We start from the raw sequence: 21,226 nt of genomic DNA, 5'->3' as shown, positions 1-21,226 counted from the left end.
CTATGAGAAAAAGAAGAGCTAAATTTCAGAGGAAAATCTTACTATCTTGAAACTCTGAAAGGCGGAAAATCAGTTCTAGAATGTACTTTCATTTAATCATCTCCCTGTCACCATTATTCTAGGGAAAATTACGATAGCCAGTTGGAATAAGTCACAAATGGAAGGAAAATGCTTCAGGAAAAATTGTAGAAAGAAAGGGACAAAACTTTTCAAGGCATTATGCCAACTACATCTCCAGGCTAAATGACCCTTTGCTCAAGACAGAATTGTTCTTGGGGAGGAAGAAAAACAAAACAAACAAAACAAAACAGTGTTCTGTTATTTGGACTTATCTTCCCTATTCATTTGATTCATTCATATATTCACTCTGGTGACAGCTCAGGGCAACTCAGAAAAGACTGCCTCTGGCAACCATGGAAGTAAAGGCGTTTCCTGTGCCTGCATCCTTTGGGGCCACTCCTGCTGTTGCTGTGAAAGAATTTTAAAGCATTTTTTTCAATCAAGGAAGGAAGCAAAAGATCCCCGGCCTGTGAATGAGCTGAGGACATTTCTCCAAAGGAATCAATGAAAGACAATAAAGGGTCATTTGGCCCTAAGGGACACCCTGGAATAAAACACAGAATCTCTAGCAACCTACTTCAGACTTTTTATTTTATTTTGTTTTATTTATTTCCCCTCTCTCTCTCTCTTCTTATTTGTGACTATTTTTTTAAAAAAAAGCTCTTTTTGACAACTTTTAACTGATTAGTTTATCTAGTTTTCATAAAACCTAATTTACAGTAGAATGTGAGAGCTGAAGAAAATTTAGAGATTACCTCTACAAAACCCTCATTCCACAGCTCAGTAGATTGAAGCCCAAAACCATCAAGAAAGTGCCCAATGTTAAAGAGCTGGTGAGTGGCATAGCCAGACTAGAACGCTTCTGTACCAGCTCAGGGCCCTCCCCACTTTACCACAGTCCACCCTCCTCCCTTGCAGGCTGGAAAGAAATTCTACAGAGTTTGCTAATTAGAGCCTCAAACTTCTCCAAAGGTACTAACTGCATATAAGAACACAAATTCTGACACCTAAATTACCCAGGAATATTCTATTTGGTGACCCCCATTCCTTGCCAAACTGCTCTAATTCTTCATGTCTAATTCTATTTGAGTGGACTCAGAACATAGATTACCCCATTCTGAGTTGCCGGGCAATCTTAGATGGCACATATTTATTCAGAGTTTATAATCTGCTGGTGATAGGCAAAACAATTCATATTGATTACTTCATTTAATCATCACAATCACTCTGAGTTAGGTAGTATTAGCCCCATTTTTCAGATGAGAAAACTAACACTTAAGAGAAGTTAGTAAAATGGCTCAAGCCACACATCTAATCAAGTCAATCTGATTTCAGCATTCAAGCTTAACCAATATACTTCTCAAACCTGCAGACTTCTTATCACTTGACTATTCCTTCAAAATGATATGCCAGTTTTTTCTTGATCAGCATGCACATCTAGAATTCTCAATCCAAAACTCAGCTTAAGGATCAGGTGAATTTTAGGCAAAAGTATGCTACTATCAGTCCTTGAAACAATGTGCCCTACCCTGTGAAGATACCTGTCAAGAACAATGTCATAAGATTGAATTTTCTAGGCTTTTAACCAACTTTTGATTCTGTGGATTGAAACCAACTATGAACCAAACTACATGAGCTCAGTGGAGCCTCCCCATCATGTGATTCTTTCCCCACAACAAGGATTAGGCTGGGCAAAAGTGGTCTCCTCCTAAGTGAGCTAGCAATCTTACACTGTTTTTTTGCATCTCTGCCCCCATTACTAATTTCTATTTTTAAGGGTTTAAAATGTCTTGCCTATGAACTGGTTGCTTTGTAACCTGCAACACAGAAAAGGAATATGATTTCCTTTATTCAATCCACCATACAGAGAGCAGACTGGTGCAGTGCACAAGCCATTCATCAGCTGTCTGCCTTGGGTGACTTACTCAACTCTCTCTGTTTCTTCATTTAGAGAATGGAGTTAATAATTACACCTCCCTCATAGGCTTGCTATGGGGATTAAATGAGTTACTACTTATCAAGCACTCAGAAAAATACTCAGTGAATGTTAAGAATTCTTACCATAGTGATGGTGAAAGTGGTGGTTATTAGTATTAGAATAATCACAAAATGAAAGTGACTTTACCTACATAATTGATCGTGGTATTAAAGAACTGTCAGAACAATTCTGTATTAACTATTCTAAACTAAAATCATTACATTTGGCTGCATTTCCCAAAATTAAACTTACTCATATCAATTCTTGACATGCCAATATTTAGTAGTTCATTCCCCCTCAGGGACCCCATAAAATAAAATCCACTAAAACATTTTTAAGGTTCTCCCATAGGTGTGAAAACTATCAGGAACATCTTCTTTGAAAATTCTCCATATCAAAGTCATATTATTCATGATCCATGATGTGAAATTCTACACACTAAAGTATGAACATATGCCAAAGGTGACCCAACTGCCTTTCCAGGAAATTCAGACTTGCTGGTGGTATCCCTGCAGTCTATCTCAGCGCTAAAGTGGAATGATCTTCATTTCAGAGAAGAATCTAGATTAGGATCTCCGCTTTCCCGGGAGATTAATGACTTTACCACTCTTAATAAGAGACTCATGAGAGCTCTCATTAGAGCCAAAGAGACCTGTATTTGAATCTGGCTACTGAGCAGCTGTGATCCTTTGTGAGTCATTTAATCTCAGCAAGCCTCACTTTCTCCAACTGCAAAATGTGAATAATAATGGCACTTTCCACACTGGACTGCTGGGAAGACTAAAGATGGTAACTTGAATAAGTGTGTACCATTCAACAACAACAAAAAATAACCATGATCCCTAATTTAGGAAAAGACTGTCAAGCAGCAACAGAACAGGAGCTTTTCTACTACCCACCTCCTACTAAAGCCTGGATAAGAGAAGAAATGCTTACAGATGATCCTCTAATCTGGATCCCCTAAAAACATATCCCTGGATAAATAGAACCACGAGAAGATGGTAAACCTGATTCTAGATACTTATCTTCTTAAAACATTGTAACAGCATGATAGTGTACGAAGAGCATGGGGTCCAGCATCAGACCAGGTCTAGGCCTTACTATAGGTTTATTTCTTACCAGCTGTGTGACCTTGAGGAAGTTATATCAATTCCTCAAGGCAGAGTCTCCTCATCATCAAAAGGTATACCTTTGATACCTTTAAAAGATAGACAGTTGTAATAATTAAATGTTTATGAGAGTTTAAAATAAAGCATACATTACAAAGTTCCTAAGATGGTGCCTGACGCATAATAGGAACCCAACAAATGTCAGCCTCCTTGCAATACATTTTTATGGTATTGTACAGCTATAAAATTTGGTTGAGGTCATTATCTTCCATTATTCTTATTGCCCCTTATCTAAAGGCTCAAGTGAAAAATTACTAATCCTATTTTCCTTTAAGCATGCTTTTTTTTTCTGATATGAAATATGTAACCTATTATATACATATATATATATATATATATATATATATATATATATATATATATATATATATCCTCCCTCCCCCTCTCCCTCTCCCTCCCCCTCTCCCTCTCCCTCTCTTATCTTGGCTGCCAGGAAGCTCAGAGACAAAATAAATTCAACTCTAGTAACAACATCAGTACTAGTGGTTCTGCATACTGAACATTCTCCCTGGTTTTAACATCTATTTTCACCCTTACGTAATTACTACAAGACACCTAAATCTTTTGTACGGCGTGAGAAGCTGTTAACTAACTAGCTAATTAATTCAGTCCAGGGGAAAATATTGATTTAAGTATTAGGAAAAGAGTACCAGACTTGAGGCCTTCAGGTCCTATTTCTTACATTTACCCCCTCTCTCTGCACAGTTCATTGAGCCTTTCAGATCTATAGTCTCTCATGTCAAGTAGGAACAATGATCTCTGAAGACCTTTCAGATTCATTTACATATACAAATGTGTTTTGTCACCTGTCAAGTGCTATATAAGGCTAGATATTATTATTTTCATCATCTGAGAAGGGGTGAGTGTCTGCAGGAGTGAGAGCACATGTGCACACACGCGCACATGCACACACACATATGGTTCAGGACTGAGGACCCCTGCAGGCAAACATGGGAGATGTGTATGCGGGGTGGGGGTGGGGGGGGTAGAAGCAGCTACCATGCTCACTAGCTAGGCTCACTAGAAAGCTCCAGCAGGACCCACCAGAAAAAGAAGAGGGCACAGTGGAAATAAATGTAAACGCTTCAAGGAACAATTCTAATTCAGTAATAACTCAAGCCAACTTAATTGTTTGGCCGTTGATCTAAGCTGATCTGAGTAAAGAACAGTGCAAATGAGACCGTGTTCTGTTTCTCACGAGCCTGTGAGCTGCACCCTCATTCTCACAGGATCCATCACAGGAGCAGGCTGTGGGTCGCAAGGGAGTTTACAATGTGGGACTCCAACCACTCCCCTTAATCCCTTCCCAATGACACCTTATATGTCACATCAATTGGTACATCCAGAAGGACTCATATACTATTAATGTAATTCAGAGAGGGGGATTTTTTAAAAAGCTAAATTTGGGCTAGAACCAAGCAGCTTTTAATAATAGGGAGGGTAGGTGTTACTCCATTTTTAGAATAATTTGCCAACTTATTCCAGGAGTTCAAATGTTCTCTGAGCATCTTGAAGTCTTTTATTCCAAAAACCCCATTCCCCTCACTGAAAACTTAGGGCAGCAGCTACCTGCTAGTGGAGGAGAGAAGGAAGCTGCTGAAAAGATGAGGTAGGGGGAGAGTTGAAGGCCATGGGTTCAAGTCTCAACCCTGCTCACTGATAATGTGGGAATATGATCAAGTCACTTAATAATAAGTACTCTACACTGAGCCTTGTTATTTGCCGGTATCCTGTGGAAGCCGCAGAACTCACTTAACCCTTACAACCCAATGAGTACAGGCACCTTTCTCAACTTTACTCTATAGATTTTAAGAACTGAGACTCTCTGAGAAGTGTCAAGTGACTTGCTCACCATAAAACAAACAAACAAACAAACAAAAAAAAAAAAAACTGGTAAGTAAGGTATACGAGGATCTGAACCCAAGCAAGATTCCCAGCCTGTGGTCGTAACCACTGTGTAATAACTGCTTTTGTAAATCTTGCTTTACCTTATCTGTAAAAGAAAGGAATAATAAAATGGACATTAGATTTTTCACAAGGTCATCAAACATTTATCCTGGAAGTGACAGCCCTTTATTAAGTCTAAAGTACTCTACAAATGTGGCAGGCTCCTACACAAGTCAGTATGCATCTCCTAGCATCAACTATTTGCTCAGCAAGGACAAATGGTGCGATATGCCAAAAAGAAGTTACTTCTACATATTCTGAACTCAAAAAAAAAAAAAAAAAAAAAAGGAAAGAAAGAAACAACCAAAAAAGATTTTTAAAAGACATCTGTGAAAATGAGTGACTGCTGCTAGCGAGAGTACCGACGGCCAGGCTGATGAGCAATGGGAAAAGCCCGTTCAGAGTCCGCCCACACTCTTCAGAAAGACACAACTGTCACCTAAACTGCTGGAATTTCAAATACAGTAAAAGTTATTCCACTGCTAGGCTCATCCATTTCCAAGGCAACCCACTTGCAAAGGATTTTTCTCTAGGATTCAGTTGACTTTAGACCAATCAAGTGGAAAACAACTATTCATAGCTATAATTTTCTAATTTTGAATACACTGAGCTTTGGAGAAATGAATAATGGAATCCTCCAGGACTTGATTGCACCCGATCAAATGCTCATTTTCAGCCCAACCACTCCAGTATTACAGCTTCGTGATACAGTATAAAGGAAGCCAGAGCAGGAGTCCAAAGACCCCATACTAAGCCTGACTCCTCCAGTCCAGGATGTGACCTCAGGCAGGTTGTTAGCCTGCGGAAGAAGCCTCTGATTCGTATTTCTTAAACAGGAATAATGCTTGCTTTAATTGCATCAAGAGTTATGGCACAATTGGATATCGTGTATAAAAAGCTCTATAAGTTATATAGCACTATACAAAAATAAAATATTTTGCAATGTATAGTCAACTCAGCTTACTCAACTCTCTGAATGCCCTTTGAACTGTGTACAGAGGGCCCAGGGAAAAACTTTCAATGCCATCCAAAATAACTTTGATAGAAAAAATGCAACATGAGGCAAAGAAAGAAAAGGCAAAGTGTGAGAACATGAAAAGTGATATAAAAATATATATTTTGCTGTAGTCATAAGGCCTTCCTGGGACCTTTTCTGATTTCTTTTTAGGGACTATACACATTTCCTGATCACAGATTTCAAAAGTACAGTGAGCAAAAATACACTGATGTCCTTAGTATATAAAGTTTTCAAAATCCTTCTGGCCAAACAAAATCTCCTTTTGTATCAGACACTTCTCTTCTTGTCCTGGCTCTGACATAAAAAGGTAATAAATCAAAACCACAGTATAAATCGTCAGGGTAAGATACCCTTCCATGCTGTGGTGATATATGTAAAGTCACCCTGGAAGGGAATCACTGAGTAAGCAGAAGCAGGGCTGAGGTTTTCTATCCTCTTGACCCTGTCACTCAATCCTCCTTCTCTTCCTTACATCATGTGAGTGACAGATAGAAAAGGCATGTGTATGATTTAAAGTCAATGCTCCTGAAACATTCTCCCAGAATGGTTTGCCCCTCTACCCTTTTGTATTCTAAACTGTAGAACTGGTATCCTCAGGAGATGATCTTGACTGCCAACAGAGTACTACGTCAAAGCAGACGGTCATGTAGCTACCAGAGAAGGTAGGAATGTACCTCTCCTGCCAACGCCAAAAGCTTTTGCTGAGACGCACTCACGGCTCAAAAACAAATGCTTTCTTTGACATACTGATATAGTAGGAAGCAGTATTTGCAGAAAAGAAGGTAATGTCACATAAGCAGAAGTTAGAGGTGATCCAGAAGATAAAACAGCAGTGGGAACAAAATGTGAAGTTGGAAAGCAGAAAGTTCTGCTTTTAAACTTAGGTTAAAAATTGATGCTTTAACTTAACCTCCGTGCGTTTGGCATTGTATGTGCCTAATTATTAACCTGAAATTGGTATCTTTCATTTTCTCAAATACTAGTCCAAAAAAACATGAAATCCTTTTTTAGAGACTTATTTATTTATTTGAGAGACAGAGCACACGGAGCCAGAGGGAGAAGGAGAACCAGACTCCACACTGAGCAGGGAGCCCAACACGGGGCTCCATCCCAGGATCCTGGGATCATGACCTGAGCCGAAGACAGACGCTTAACCAACTGAGCCACCCGGGTGCCCCCGAAATTATTTTTTAGTCGAAATTTTTCTCAGTGAGGCCTCCCCATATTCAGGCAGTGTTGATGTCATGTCTTAAACAAAAGTACTTAGGCTCATCATGCCTCCTAGGGGCACAGAGCCTTGTTCTATGCTCTTCTCTTTACCTACTGTATTGTTCTCCTCAACGTTTACCACATTTCTCTTTCTCATCCTTCAGAACTCAACTCAAGCATGGCTTTCTCAGAGACTTCAGTTATTTCCTGGTCTCTCTAATTTGGTTCAACTCTCACTGTTAGATTTTATAGTACCATAGGCCACACTCAACTACAGCACTTACCATACATGCAAGTTAACATTTATTTGTGCGGGTTTTGGATTAGTAAGAATCGATATTGTCAACACAAATGGAATGTGGATGTGTACAATGTCTTTCCAGTTTCATTCACTCTAGCATAAAACTGTGAAAAAGCCCAATCCAACCTTTTTCATAATCACTGTAGTGCAATGGTTAAAAGCCTTTGCTTGGAGTCAAAGAGACCTCAGTGTCCCAGTAATGCTACTTGCCAACCGTGTAATGCCCGGTGAGTCATTCATGTTTGCAAGCTTCAATGTGCTCAACCCCAAAAAGAGGACATCAACTTCTGAGGACTTTGATGAGGAAAACTAAAGTTAGATATTTTAGGTACCTGCAGTGGACCTAGACGACAATGCATGTTCAATAAATATTAATTTTATTATTATTATCAACATTTGACAAAGAAATTTAAGCTACTTATACACAAATTCATTATTATTATTTCTTGTAATCTTCCTTAATAAGAAGAGAAAGAGAAAGGGTAAACAAACATAAACAGATTAACCTAGAAACTATAAGGGGTTACTCAGGCTCTCCAGTGATAATGACAGAGTTAAGAGATACCAGGTCTTCCACCCTGGAAGTAAAAATCATATGATAATTTTTTACTATTTACAAAGTAAATAATTGAACTAAAGTATTAATTCACCATACCCATTAAAATGTGTGTCAGCCTCCTAACCCTTTCCATCAGAAAATGATACATTTCACCCAAGCACCACCAAGGACACCTAAGCTTCCATCTTACTGGTCAGGCCGAGTCACACGGCCATCTCTAGGCACAAGGAAATCAAGGTTTTTAGCTGTCACAATGCTCTCATGAACAAAATTGGGATTCTGGGGATAAAGAAGAAAAAGAAAATGAACATCAGACAGACTACTAAGCAGAGTCCCCCCAAATGGACTTTCCCAGTTATTTAAGTACAAAGAAAACCACCATGTTCCTTCCTTCTGAAGGGAGAAGGGATGTTCTGGGGGAAGCACCTTGGCTTGCTCACCATCTGTGCTGGTCTACGCCTGAATGAAGGGGCAGCTCCTCACCCTCCCTTCATTACTTCCCAACACACTCCCACTGCCTAATTTAGGCACATCCTTTATGCTCTTATCCCACCTTGGGTATAATTCCACAAGAGCAATTATTGACATTCTCCTAGATTTGCCTGATTGGCATCATTTTCTCTACTAAACTGTCAGTTTTTCCATGAAATTTTCATCTCTGCAGGCCCATTGTCCAGGACTACAACTGAGAAGAAGTAGTCCATAAACATTTCTTGGATTGGATCAAAATGAATTAAACCTAAATGAAATGAACTGACTTACACTCTACTGCACTGCAGGATCACGGATGTGGCTGCATCTCTCTTCTCACCCTATCGTGGTGGCTAACCGGGTGCCTGCCCAAGCACCCTGAAGGATGATGACAAGCTTACAAGCTTATGCTTCATAAGAATAGATCATGTCTCAATGAGATCATGCATTCGCGTGGCTTTCTGGCCAGAAAGGAGGGTCAAAAAGCAGTTACATGAGCTTATTTCCTCTCAGGGGAACCATGGAGAAAGGAATAAAAGTCACTGTTTACCAAACAAAAGGCTGAGAAAACATTTTTCCATTTAAGAATATGACAAATTAGTGAAAGTGACAAAAATAAATAAAAACCTACCACATACTCAAAAAGTTACACAACTGCCTATAAGAGCCAAACTGCAATTGTGAACATGTTGGCATTTGGCACAGAGTTCAGGATTTCAAGGAAGCAAGCCACTCTTTTATGAACACGGAGCAGGAATGTCACAAGCAGCTTTTGATTAACTATGATTGTCACAGTGTATAGGAATGGACTAACATATGGTGTTTTTAAAATAAACTACTAACCACATCCAGTGGTTTCAATTAAAGAATGGTTCATTGCTTACAAAAATTCCCCTAGACCCAGCTGTCTTCCAAAAAAGTCCCATTGCCTCACTCTGAATTTCCACTGTCATCAGGCAGATTACTAAGAGGCCAGACTTGGATTTGGTGTGGACACTAAGGGTAGCCTCGGTATAAAGTAAGTAACTTCCTCCAGTTTTGTCTTGTGGCTGATCAAATCCCTGGGGGTAATCTCTTATAAGGAGTATAAATTGAATTGCAGAGTTATAATAAGTGACGAGCTAGAAGAATAGAGAATACTTAAAATAACATTTTTAGAATATTAAAAATTATTTTATTTACACAATGGTGCTCTGGTATAAACACATACACACACACACACACCAAAACAAAAACAAATATCAAGAAAAAGACTACTGTAGCCACAAGACAAGCCCCAAACTTCTTACAAAGAGGATCGCCTTGTACAGAGGACTCTAAAACCAATATGAAAAAAAGAAATATAATATAAAAATGAAAGGAAGCTAGTTACAGAATCACTGTAATCATTACATAATCATAGTGAAAAAGCTACCCCTAGGGAACTAAAGATAAGTCAGGCAGAGGTTACTCAAAACTGGTTTGAGGAGACTATGGAGAGACCTGGTCCTGCTAAGGTGATAGGGCTCTACTTTGAGGGGTGGTGACATGTCACCCTTTGCCATCAGCCCAGGGATTTTTCCGCTTTTCTTTGATCTCACTGCCTTTCTTGATAGTGAGGGTTCCTCCACTCCCTCTTTCTGATAATCTGTCATCTCCTTTGTCTCTTCTCACCTTCACTGTCCTTCATGTTTGTTCTCCCCCCATTCCCGCAACTGGCCAAAATATAGAACTCAATGACATTTTGAAAACCAAATTGTTATTTAGAAAGAACTATATTCTCCAGCTTGGTCTTTCTTATATATTGCTCTTGACTGATTTCTTTTTCATCTAAACTAGTATGAGCCTTCGACTAAAACAATTGTCCCCATTCCCACTCTTAAAGACAGCGCATTCTCGCCACCTCCCCCAAAATGAGAAAAGCATCTCTGGCACGTGCGCCTCTATACAAAAATATGCAAAGAAGCTCCTCAAATTTACCCCATTTTATTTACCACCATGTTTTTACAAATGTCAGAAGGAACCACAAAATAAGAAAGGGAGCTTAAAGAGAATGCAGTGTAGACAGATTTCCAGCCAGTTTCATGGGGGAATAAAATCTGTAATCCTTCCAAGTTTGGTGTGAGCATGCAAAGAGTAGGAAAGTTTCCTTGAGCAACACTTTACACACATACTTCCAAAAATTTTGATTAGCATTTGATCTAAATGAAGTGGCCAGTAGAATACCAGTTATCGCCCTTTAATTCTTCTAAACTAAAGTTATCTTTTGTTCAAAATCTACATTTAAGACTTGGACTAACAAGAGAGAATATTCATTGTTTTTGGGTGTGGACATCAATACATAATAATCCAAAAGCCTTTCTGAAATTTTTTGCTTGTTTGTTTCCTTGGTTTTTGTTTGGGGTTCTCAGCAGTTTCACAAGAAGTAACCAAATAAGAGACAAAAATTGATTTAAGATTTTATAGTTGCTCATGCATGTGTTCTGGATATTGGGTGAATCTGCAGTGAGTTTATAGTTATAGGAGTTGCTATCCCCATGCCTTGGCAACAGAAATCAGCCTATTTTCTACTGAAAACAACTTGGGTCTTAAACAAACACAGCTAGCTATATGGCCCACATGTTTACTGTGAATTTGCCTTCAGAAGTCACATTTTCCATTACACCTAAATTATCCCTTCCCAAAGCCTCATAAATGAAGCAGAAGCAATTAAATATAACTGCCTTCTTTTGTGGCCTTTGTGATAAAATCTTGGTAACTGATAAAAAATAATTTTAATACTGAGTGCTGTATCACAGTAACACCTCTACTAGTAGTAGCTTTAAGTAAGGGTAGCAAGTGCATCCTGCTTTTTTTTTTTTTTTTAATGGAATTTTGCTTAAATGACAAACAGCAACAGAATAAAGAGTTTCAGGGATGTTCTTGTTTCAAAATCACTAAATTCTAATTCTAGAAGGATGCACAAAGGCCATCTAAGTTCACCTCTGCAGCAACATAGATTAATCTGTTTATCCATGATACACACAAATAAACAACTCTTAAGATTCCCTGTGTAAGACAGTCCACAAACAGCCTTGATGACACACTCAGTAATTAACAAATCTCACTATCCTAAGTAGCCTCTTTTACATACTATCCTCACTCATCACAGTGGAATAAGAATCCTAAATGAATAGTCGTAAGCAGAGGCAGGCTTATTGCAACTCAACATGCTATATGGTTCTTTAGAGAAATGTCATCTTAAATTATATTTTGCATGCTTACATTAACATGCATATTTTCAAAAATTTGAATATTTCCCCCTGAGGAAAAGTACATGCAGGGTAGCACTTTTATTTCTGTTTTGAAAACACTGACAATTTCTATTTTATTTATGTGCTAATTAGTCACTGCAAAACAAAGTTTTAGAACTATATGGCATGAGCAAGATCACTTTTCCTGGCCTTCTCTCTTGTCATTTCACCATCATTCAACTCACTCTATTGCACAACACTGGTGATTTCTATTTTAATCACACTTCAGTAAGATTTAGGTTGAAGGGGTAGCATTTTTTTTAACTAAAGTAGTTGTTAATACTGAATCATCACATAACCTTTCCTCTTCAGTTTTTATTTTCTCAGACAGACTGGAATATTTTAAACTAATTGGTAATTTCTGGACATTTTATTTATGCATCCATGCAAAGGATATGCTATTTCAGAAAACGACTCAAAATAAGTATGAGATATTGCTCCTGCCCTTGAAGCTCTAAAGATGCTATTGGAGAGATGGCACACACTTGAATGAAACAGGCAAGTCAGTATGGGAAGCGTTACCAACCTAAGTACCAGAACATGTAATGTAGGTGATACTTGCCACAGAAGTTCAAAAACTGGGAAAGCTGTTATGAGTTGGTACAAATGCAGTCTTTAAGGCCTTGAAGAAACAGAGTAAACCTATAATTTTCATTAAGCAACTTAAGATAGTAAAAATAATAGAGGAAACGCCATTACATTGTCAGTTTACTCTTAATGTGTAAGCACCCCAAGTTAGAAACCTGCTTTAAGTAATGAGCATTAGAAGAATTTTGCTTATTTGTTTGTTTGCTTGTTTAATTAAAGAAAGACAAGATAAAGTGCATTTAAGATATCTGGCAGCCTTGTCTGAAAAAAAAAAAAAAAGTCCCTTCTATTTCAAAGAAAAATCTGAAGGCTGAAAACCCAAATAAGATGTTGCCTTGGGAATTCAAAGGAAAGGGCAGACATGAGAGGCTGTGAAGGAAAAACCAATAGGACTCTGTAAGTGGCTGGCTATGGAAGAAAAAGAACAGGAAAGAGTCAAGGATAATTGAGATTTTGATTATATAGGCAACCAGGAGAGTAGGGACTCTATGCTCACAACACCTTCATAAAAATGTGATAAAAAATCAAGTAACACTCCCCTTGCATGGGGAAGTTATTAAAAGAACCCAACATCCCTGCTTCCAGATTGTGGTCATGGAAGAATTCCAGAGAACTTATTTGTAGAATATATCCATGGCCTTCAATGGTCCCTCATCTCAACTACTACTGCATCAACAGTTCAAACTCATAAAGGCTGGAATCTAAATCCCTGGTATCAAGAACACATGTAGTCCTTTAAGAACTATTTTCTTCAATATGAGAAATTTCCTAAACAGAATACCATTTCAGGAAGATCCTTACCAGGCAATAAGGTCAATGATGTTGTAATAGTGTTGCACAGTGACAGATGGTAGCTACACTTGTGCTGAGCACAGCATAGCATATAGAGGTGTTTAATGTTGTACACCTGAAACTAATCTTGCAACATGATGTGTCAACTATACTCGACTAAAAAGAAATATTCCAATATTCCACTCAATTCCAATAATCACACACATGCTCACAAATATACTCACACCCCCAAGCTTCCTGTGTTAGAAACTTGAACCTAAACCATAGCACACGTCCTGCCTTCTGCTTAAGTGGTAATGCCTATGGCAGACAGTCACTCACACCCCCACTCACTTCATTAAAGTATATTTTACATCTTAACTTCCACACACTGCTGGGGTTTCCTCTGTTTTCCATCCCAAATCACAACCTCCTTTTAGCCCAGAGTCCCCTAGCACCTGGAACACAGTAGAACCCTTAGAGGCCTCCTGAACTCATGAGTCACTATATATAGAAACAACATCAACTCTCCCATGACACATGTAAACACACTATTCATAACATCTTATGGCAGGATAAAACGGAATAACTATTGTCATAGAATAGTCAGAGGCAACAAGAAAGGACACCCTTCCACAGTGTAAGAACTGCCATTCGAAGGGCACTTCAAGGTGACTTCAGGAGAACTGAATTTCAGAAATTCAAAGCTCCTTGAGAGATGTATATGCTTAACTGGCTAAAGAAGACAAAAGCACCACAACACAGTCCTCCTATATTCACCAGCGTCACAGAGGAATAAACAGCAATTATTTGTACCACACAAAACACCACATTTGCTGAGCCAACCCAGTGCCACCAAAAACACAAATATGCTAAACATGTTTCCTTTCTGTACAACACTGCCTTCAAGTTGCTGACTTGTCCCACCCAATAGCCATTCACTGGACTAGTCTCACTGAGAAACACAAAGAGCCAGAAAGAGATCCTTCTCATGAAGGAGCAAACAGCCCACTTACTTGCAGGGACCCAGAACTGGGAATCCCAACTGTTGATGAAAATCAAGAACAGAGTCAGTAAGCAGAGTCACTTCTGCTGCCCCTTGAAAGCCTTGTTTCATTGGGCTTTTTACCTACCAGTCACCATCCAGGTGACACCACTAGCAAGTTAAGAGACTAAACTTAGGTTAGTTCTCTCAATGATGCCATTGAGATCGAGGAGCCATGCTGAAGCAATAGTCAGCGGGAATTTGTAGTAGAAAAGTTCAGAAAAGCGTAAAGAATAGTGATTAGTGTTCACAGGATATTAATCTCTACAAAGTCTTAGTCTGAAGCTTTTTGGCGTTACCTGTGTATAATGATGGGGAAAATGAGTTTGTTCAGAGTAATTCAAAATAATAATTGATAACCATCATTGTTAAGCAGATGCACTACTCATTTAATCCTTAGAACACTATAAATTCTTTTTTTTTTTTTAGATTTTTTTATTACTTATTTATCCATGAGAGAGACAGAGAGAAGGCAGAGACATAGGCAGAGGTAGAAGCAGACTCCATAAAAAAAAAAAAAAAAAAGAAAGAAGCAGGCTCCATGCAGGGAGCCCGATGTGGGACTTGATCCCAGAACGGTGGGATCACACCCTGAGCCAAAGGCAGAAGCTCAACCGCTGAGCCACCCAGGCGTCCCATATGAATTAAATTCTAGGATTATCTCTTTTTCACAAATGAGGAGACTAGAGTATAGAGAGGTTAAGTATCTTTGCCAAAGTTGCACTGCTGATATGAGCTGGGATTCAAAGTCAATCTGGCTCGAATATGTGTCCCTAACCACTGCCTTCTCAGTAAAATTACATCACAAGTGCCCCTTCTAAAAAGTTTGTTTTCAAATTACTTTTTAAATATAAAGAGCCTTTGTTTCAGACCTAAAGAAAAGTACTTCCTCCTACTTATATAAGACAAAAAAATGAGAAGAGGGTGAAAGAGACCACATAGTTCTTTTGTGCTGTGTTTTGTCTCTTAACGGGGACAGAATCTACCTCATTTCACACACATCCCTTTTCTTTTTTTTAAGGTTTTATTTATTTATTCATGAGACACACAGAGAGAGAGAGGCAGAGACAGGCAGAGGGAGAAGCAGGCTCCACGAGGGAAGCCTATGTGGGACTCCATCCCTGCTTGTTCTCTCTCTCTCTCTCTCTCTCTCTCTCTCTCTCTGTCAAATAAATAAATAATATTTAAAAAAAAAAAAGAATGAAGTCAGGTAGAGGGGTGGGAAAAGGGGAAGTCAAATGACAAAACCCCAAATAATCTTGGCTCTTATGAACAGTTACTCTGTTCATTTACCCGGAAGCACCAAACAAAAGCAGCTCCCCATTTCTCTGTTTCAGTTTCCTGAATCTAACTGGACCACCAACTGGCATCCATTGTTCCCAGCTCACAGAACAATGTTCACTAGCATAAATCCATCAGTTCTGGTACATATCCAAAGAGCTAAAAAAAAAAAAAAAAAGAATACCACAAGACTGAATGAGTGTCTATATGCACATACGTCGCAATATGATTCCACAACAGGCATGTCATACATGTGAGAAGCAGTTAGCCCCTCCAAGCACTGATGCATGTTCAAGCTTGTCAAAAAACATATTACACATCAGACCAATATGCTGAGCAGGATATTCTGTTTGCAGCTCTGTTTCCTAACATTTTACACATCTTCAGAGTCTCTGCACTCCCAGTGGCATGTGATTCCCCCACAAATATCCCAGGACACTAACAAAATGAGAGGTTCAGAGGTCAAAACCATTTGTGGTGGGAAGTTGTGGTGTGTTTCTAGGGCCTATCTCATCAAAGACCACCTTCCCACCCACTTTCTGGGCAACCCTCAGAGGATGGCAGCTGCTAACTTAAAAAAAAAAAAAAAAAGTGCATGGTGGAGGAGGCAAAAAGGATTATTTTTAAGAAAGAGCACAATCTAACTTTTCTCTCCACCACCCACTCCACACCACCTCCTCATTCCCTTGTCTCTCCTCCTGCTTGCTCTTCCATTTCACTCTTCTTTCCCAGGCTCTCTCCCCGTTGCTCAGTGAACCACACCTTCTCACATGCATTTCCTTCTCAGTGTCCCAAGCTGGGCCGGCAGCTCGGACACCACAGTGGGAAGAACAGCTGTGTAAGGACTCAGGGCTGCCGCCAAGCTCAGAGAAACAAATCTAGTTCCACCTCAAGGCTCCAGATGTGTGGGAATCAAAACACTCACTTTTTAGAAGCCCTGCCTTGACATGGGAGCCATGAAGAAAAGAAGCAGCATCTCTATTAAGAGCCAAATGAACCTGTTAATTATGTCATCCTGCTGATGTGCCTAAATCCTGGAAGATACTAGGCTTATTTCTTCTTCTAAATTCCCTTCATTATTGAATTCCATGCCTCTTTAACATGGCTTCTGAAGCTGAGCTGCCTGAATTCTGTGCAGAATAGTAAGCATTTTTAAGTGTACACGATGAATCCATGTGCCCTGTGGATGAATTCCTTCCATCAGCTGTGGGCGACAAGCAACTCAACACACTCGGGAGTCATCTACCCAAAACCAAAATACCACTTTAGCAATAGTTGAAATAATGAGGCACTTTCCAAAGTGGAATAATTAAAAGTTAGGACCAGATTTTATGCAGCAAGGGAAGAAGGCAGAGCAGGGAAATACAAAGATGATGTGTAAGAATTAAAAACAAGAAAATCAGCTAGCTCTTTATCAGTTAATGTGAAATATTCAGACCAATAAAAGCAATATTTATGTTTTCTGCAGTAGTAATCCATTCACTCAATTACTTTTCAATTTATTAGGCACATACTATGTGCCAGGCACTGTGCCAAATGCCAGAAATAACATAGTGAACAAGTCAAATCTGATCCTATCCCTCACAGCGCTAACAATCAAGCATCAGCACAAGACAAAGCTGCTGGCTCACAAAATCACAAATTGGAGCATGAATTAGGAAGGACAGAAAGAGCTGAGAAAGAGTGACATTGGAGAACCTATGTTAGATAGAGTCATAGGAAAAGGCCTGTCTCCATAACATTTGAAAGCTAGAACACAAAGAGAAAGAAAAACTAACCAGGACAAAAATGGGGTGACCATTCCAGGAAGACAGGATTAGATATGCAAAGGCCCTGAGGCAGAAAAGGTCTGGGCACCAGTGAACTGAAAAATCAGCGTGGCTGAAGTAAAGTAAGATGAGGACGACACATAACAGGACTTGGTGAGACCCTGTGGGCCAAGATGCCCAATCAAGATTTTATTCTAAGGACAAGAGGAAATTTTCAGGGGAAGAAGGGCCTAACCCAATTTGTACTTTATGATGATTCTTGTTGCCTCTGGGTGGTAAAGATGTGAAGAGTGGAGCTTGTTGCAATTGTCTAAGCAAGAGATGATGAGTCTCTGAACCAGAATGTGCCAGCTAAACTGAAAAAGAATAGACAGATTCAGATATATTTTAGAAATAGAACCAATGAAAGTCATTAATGGATTGTATATGAGGACGAAACAAGGGAAAAATCAGAGATGACTCTCAAGTTACTCTATTTATATACAGGGTTTTTCCAGAAGTTACAAGCATCACCTGATATAATGTCAGGCTCCTGCAGGAATCTGATCTATGGGACACGGTATGCCTGTATGTGCATAAGGAACTCAAGCACCCTGGATCCAAGAATAACAGAAACTGTGCGTGGTTGTTCTTGAGAAACAGTAATGGTATACTAGGCAGATATTTCAGTGAGTTTTCCCATAAGGATTTTATTGTCATGTTGATGCCAGAGCCCTGTAGCTTTCCCAAAAACCTAGGCTTAAATGCCTTTCTATACCCGGGTGCAAAAATTCTGACTTTCACATACAAGAGTTCCAGATAAACCAGCTACCCATCCGTTCAGTCTCCATGATAAGCAGTAGAGAAAATACAAATTTCTAAAGGGACCTTGATATCAAATTGGATGACCCACTGGGGTGCATGGATGGCTCAGTTAAGCATCCAACTCTTTGGTTAAGCAACAAACTCTTTTTTGTTTAAAGATTTTATTTATTTATTTGAGGGAGAGAAAAAGAGAACATGAGTAGGGGCAGGGCCAGAGGGAGAAGCAGACCCCGCTGCGCAGGGAGCCAGACGTGGTGCTGAATCCCAGGATCCCGGGATCATGACCTGAGCCAAAGACAGATGTTCAACCAACTCAGGCACCCAGGCACCCAAGCGTCCAACTCTTAATCTCAGTTCACGTCACGACCTCGGGGTCATGAGATCAAGCCCCAAATTGGGCTTTGTGCTGGGCATGCAGCCTGCTTGAGATTCTCTTATTCCCTCTCTCTTTGCCCCTCCCCTGCTCTCTCTGTCGCTCTCTCTCCCTCTAAAAATAAATAAACAAACAAATAAATAAAATCAGCAATGCTCTTTTAAAAAAAATGAATAACACATGTCAAATACGTCGAGGTGTATATATATAGCATAACTTATTTACTGGCAAGAAATAACTAACTATAAAATGTACATTTACAAATAATTTTCTTATGATCACTGAACAACCTGGTCCCTAACAATAGTCTCTCCATAGGACCCTCTCGGAAACTGAGTGTACAACACAACGCAGTACTCCCTCAGGGAGGAGGCCTCAGAGGGAAAGAGAATAGACGGCCTTGTTTCTTTTACAAGCTGTGCTCTAACTGGTCCCTGAATGCTCCCATGACTGATGCACTTTTAGTCTCAGTACCATTCTGATCTGTTCGTTCCCTTTTACCTATCTGAGTGTTACTGGCATTGTTTCTGTTGCCCTTCCTGAAAAGCTGGTACATAATTATCTCAAAATCCCTTGGCCCACTCGTCTAGGTGAGCATCTCTCACCCTTTTATTATTTACAGTGACGATACGCTCTTGTTCCTACATTGCAAAATGAGAGATGACTTAGAGACAGAGGGAGGGAAAGAGTCAGATATCTCTCTCTCCCTCTCTTATAACACACACACACACACACACACACACACACACACACAGGGGAGAGCACCTATGGTTCTGGCACAGGCTTTGCCCAAACAGACAGCAAATAGAGATAAACAGTAGCACTTTATTTGGCAAAGGGGTGCAGAGTATTAACTATGCAGAGTATTAACTATGACCTTTTTTATCTGCATTTCAAGGACTTTTTAAATTTTTTTAAAGATTTTATTTATTTATAACACTCATAAAACAATCTATGTGATTCATCATATTAGCAAGAGAAAAACCAAGAACCATGTGATCCTCTCATTAGATGCAGAGAAAGCATTTGACAAAATACAGCATCCATTCCTGATCAAAACTCTTCAGAGTGTAGGGATAGAGGGAACTTTCCTCGACATCTTAAAAGCCATCTATGAAAAGCCCACAGCAAATATCATTCTCAATGGGGAAGCACTGGGAGCCTTTCCCCTAGGATCAGGAATAAGACATGGATGTCCACTCTCACCACTGCTATTCAACATAGTACTGGAAGTCCTAGCCTCAGCAATCAGGCAACAAAAAGACATTAAAGGCATTCAAATTGGCAAAGAAGAAGTCAAATTCTCCCTCTTCGCCGATGACATGATACTCTACATAGAAAACCCAAAAGCCTCCACCCCAAGATTGCTAGAACTCATACAGCAATTTGGCAGTGTGGCAGGATACAAAATCAATGCCCAGAAGTCAGTGGCATTTCTATACACTAACAATGAGACTGAAGAAAGAGAAATTAAGGAGTCAATCCCATTTACAACTGCACCCAAAAGCATAAGATACCTAGGAATAAACCTAACCAAAGAGGTAAAGGATCTATACCCTAAAAACTATAAACACTTCTGAAAGACATTGAGGAAGACACAAAGAGATGGAAAAATATTCCATGCTCATGGATTGGCAGAATTAATATTGTGAAAATGTCAATGTTACCCAGGGCAATGTACACGTTTAATGCAATCCCTATCAAAATACCATGGACTTTCTTCAGAGAGTTGGAACAAAGCATCTTAAGATTTGTGTGGAATCAGAAAAGACCCCGAATAGCAGGGGAATTTTAAAAAAGAAAACCATAGCTGGGGGCATCACGATGCCAGATTTCAGGTTGTACTACAAAGCTGTGGTCATCAAGACAGTGTGGTACTGGCACAAACACAGACACATAGATCAATGGAGCAGAATAGAGAATCCAGAAGTGGACCCTGAACCTTATGGGCAACTAATATTCGATAAAGGAGGAAAGACTATCCACTGGAAGAAAGACAGTCTCTTCAATAAATGGTGCTGGGAAAATTGGACATCCACATGCAGAAGAATGAAACTAGACCACTCTCTTGCACCAGACACAAAGATAAACTCAAAATGGATGAAAGATCTAAATGTGAGACAAGATTCCATCAAAATTCTAGAGGAGAACGCAGGCAACACCCTTTTTGAACTCGGCCACAGTAACTTCTTGCAAGATACATCCACGAAGGCAAAAGAAACAAAAGCAAAAATGAACTATTGGGACTTCATCAAGATAAGAAGCTTCTGCACAGCAAAGGATACAGTCAACAAAACTCAAAGACAACCTACAGAATGGGAGAGGCTATTTGCAAATGACGTATCAGATAAAGGGCTAGTTTCCAAGATCTGTAAAGAACTTCTTAAACTCAACACCAAAGAAACAAACAATCCAATCATGAAATGGGCAAAAGACATGAAGAGAAATCTCACAGAGGAAGACATAGACATGGCCAACATGCATATGAGAAAATGCTCTGCATCACTTGCCATCAGGGAAATACAAATCAAAACCACAATGAGATCCCACCTCACACCAGTGAGAATGGGGAACATTAACAAGGCAGGAAACAACAAATGTTGGAGAGGAT

The 21,226-nt window shown here is 39.4% G+C and overlaps 1 protein-coding gene across 4 annotated transcripts in view; it reads right to left on the bottom strand.

Moving 5' to 3' along the window:
* Nucleotides 1–21,226, bottom strand: part of SLC4A4 (solute carrier family 4 member 4) — a 343,869-nt gene that overhangs the window by 255,055 nt on the left and 67,588 nt on the right. The gene's annotated exons all lie outside the window — the stretch shown is intronic.

This window comes from Canis aureus, chromosome 14, assembly GCF_053574225.1.
Source record: "Canis aureus isolate CA01 chromosome 14, VMU_Caureus_v.1.0, whole genome shotgun sequence".
Lineage (NCBI taxonomy): Eukaryota > Metazoa > Chordata > Mammalia > Carnivora > Canidae > Canis > Canis aureus.
Note: the sequence above shows the minus strand (reverse complement) of the source record. Positions and strands in the feature narration are given on the sequence as shown.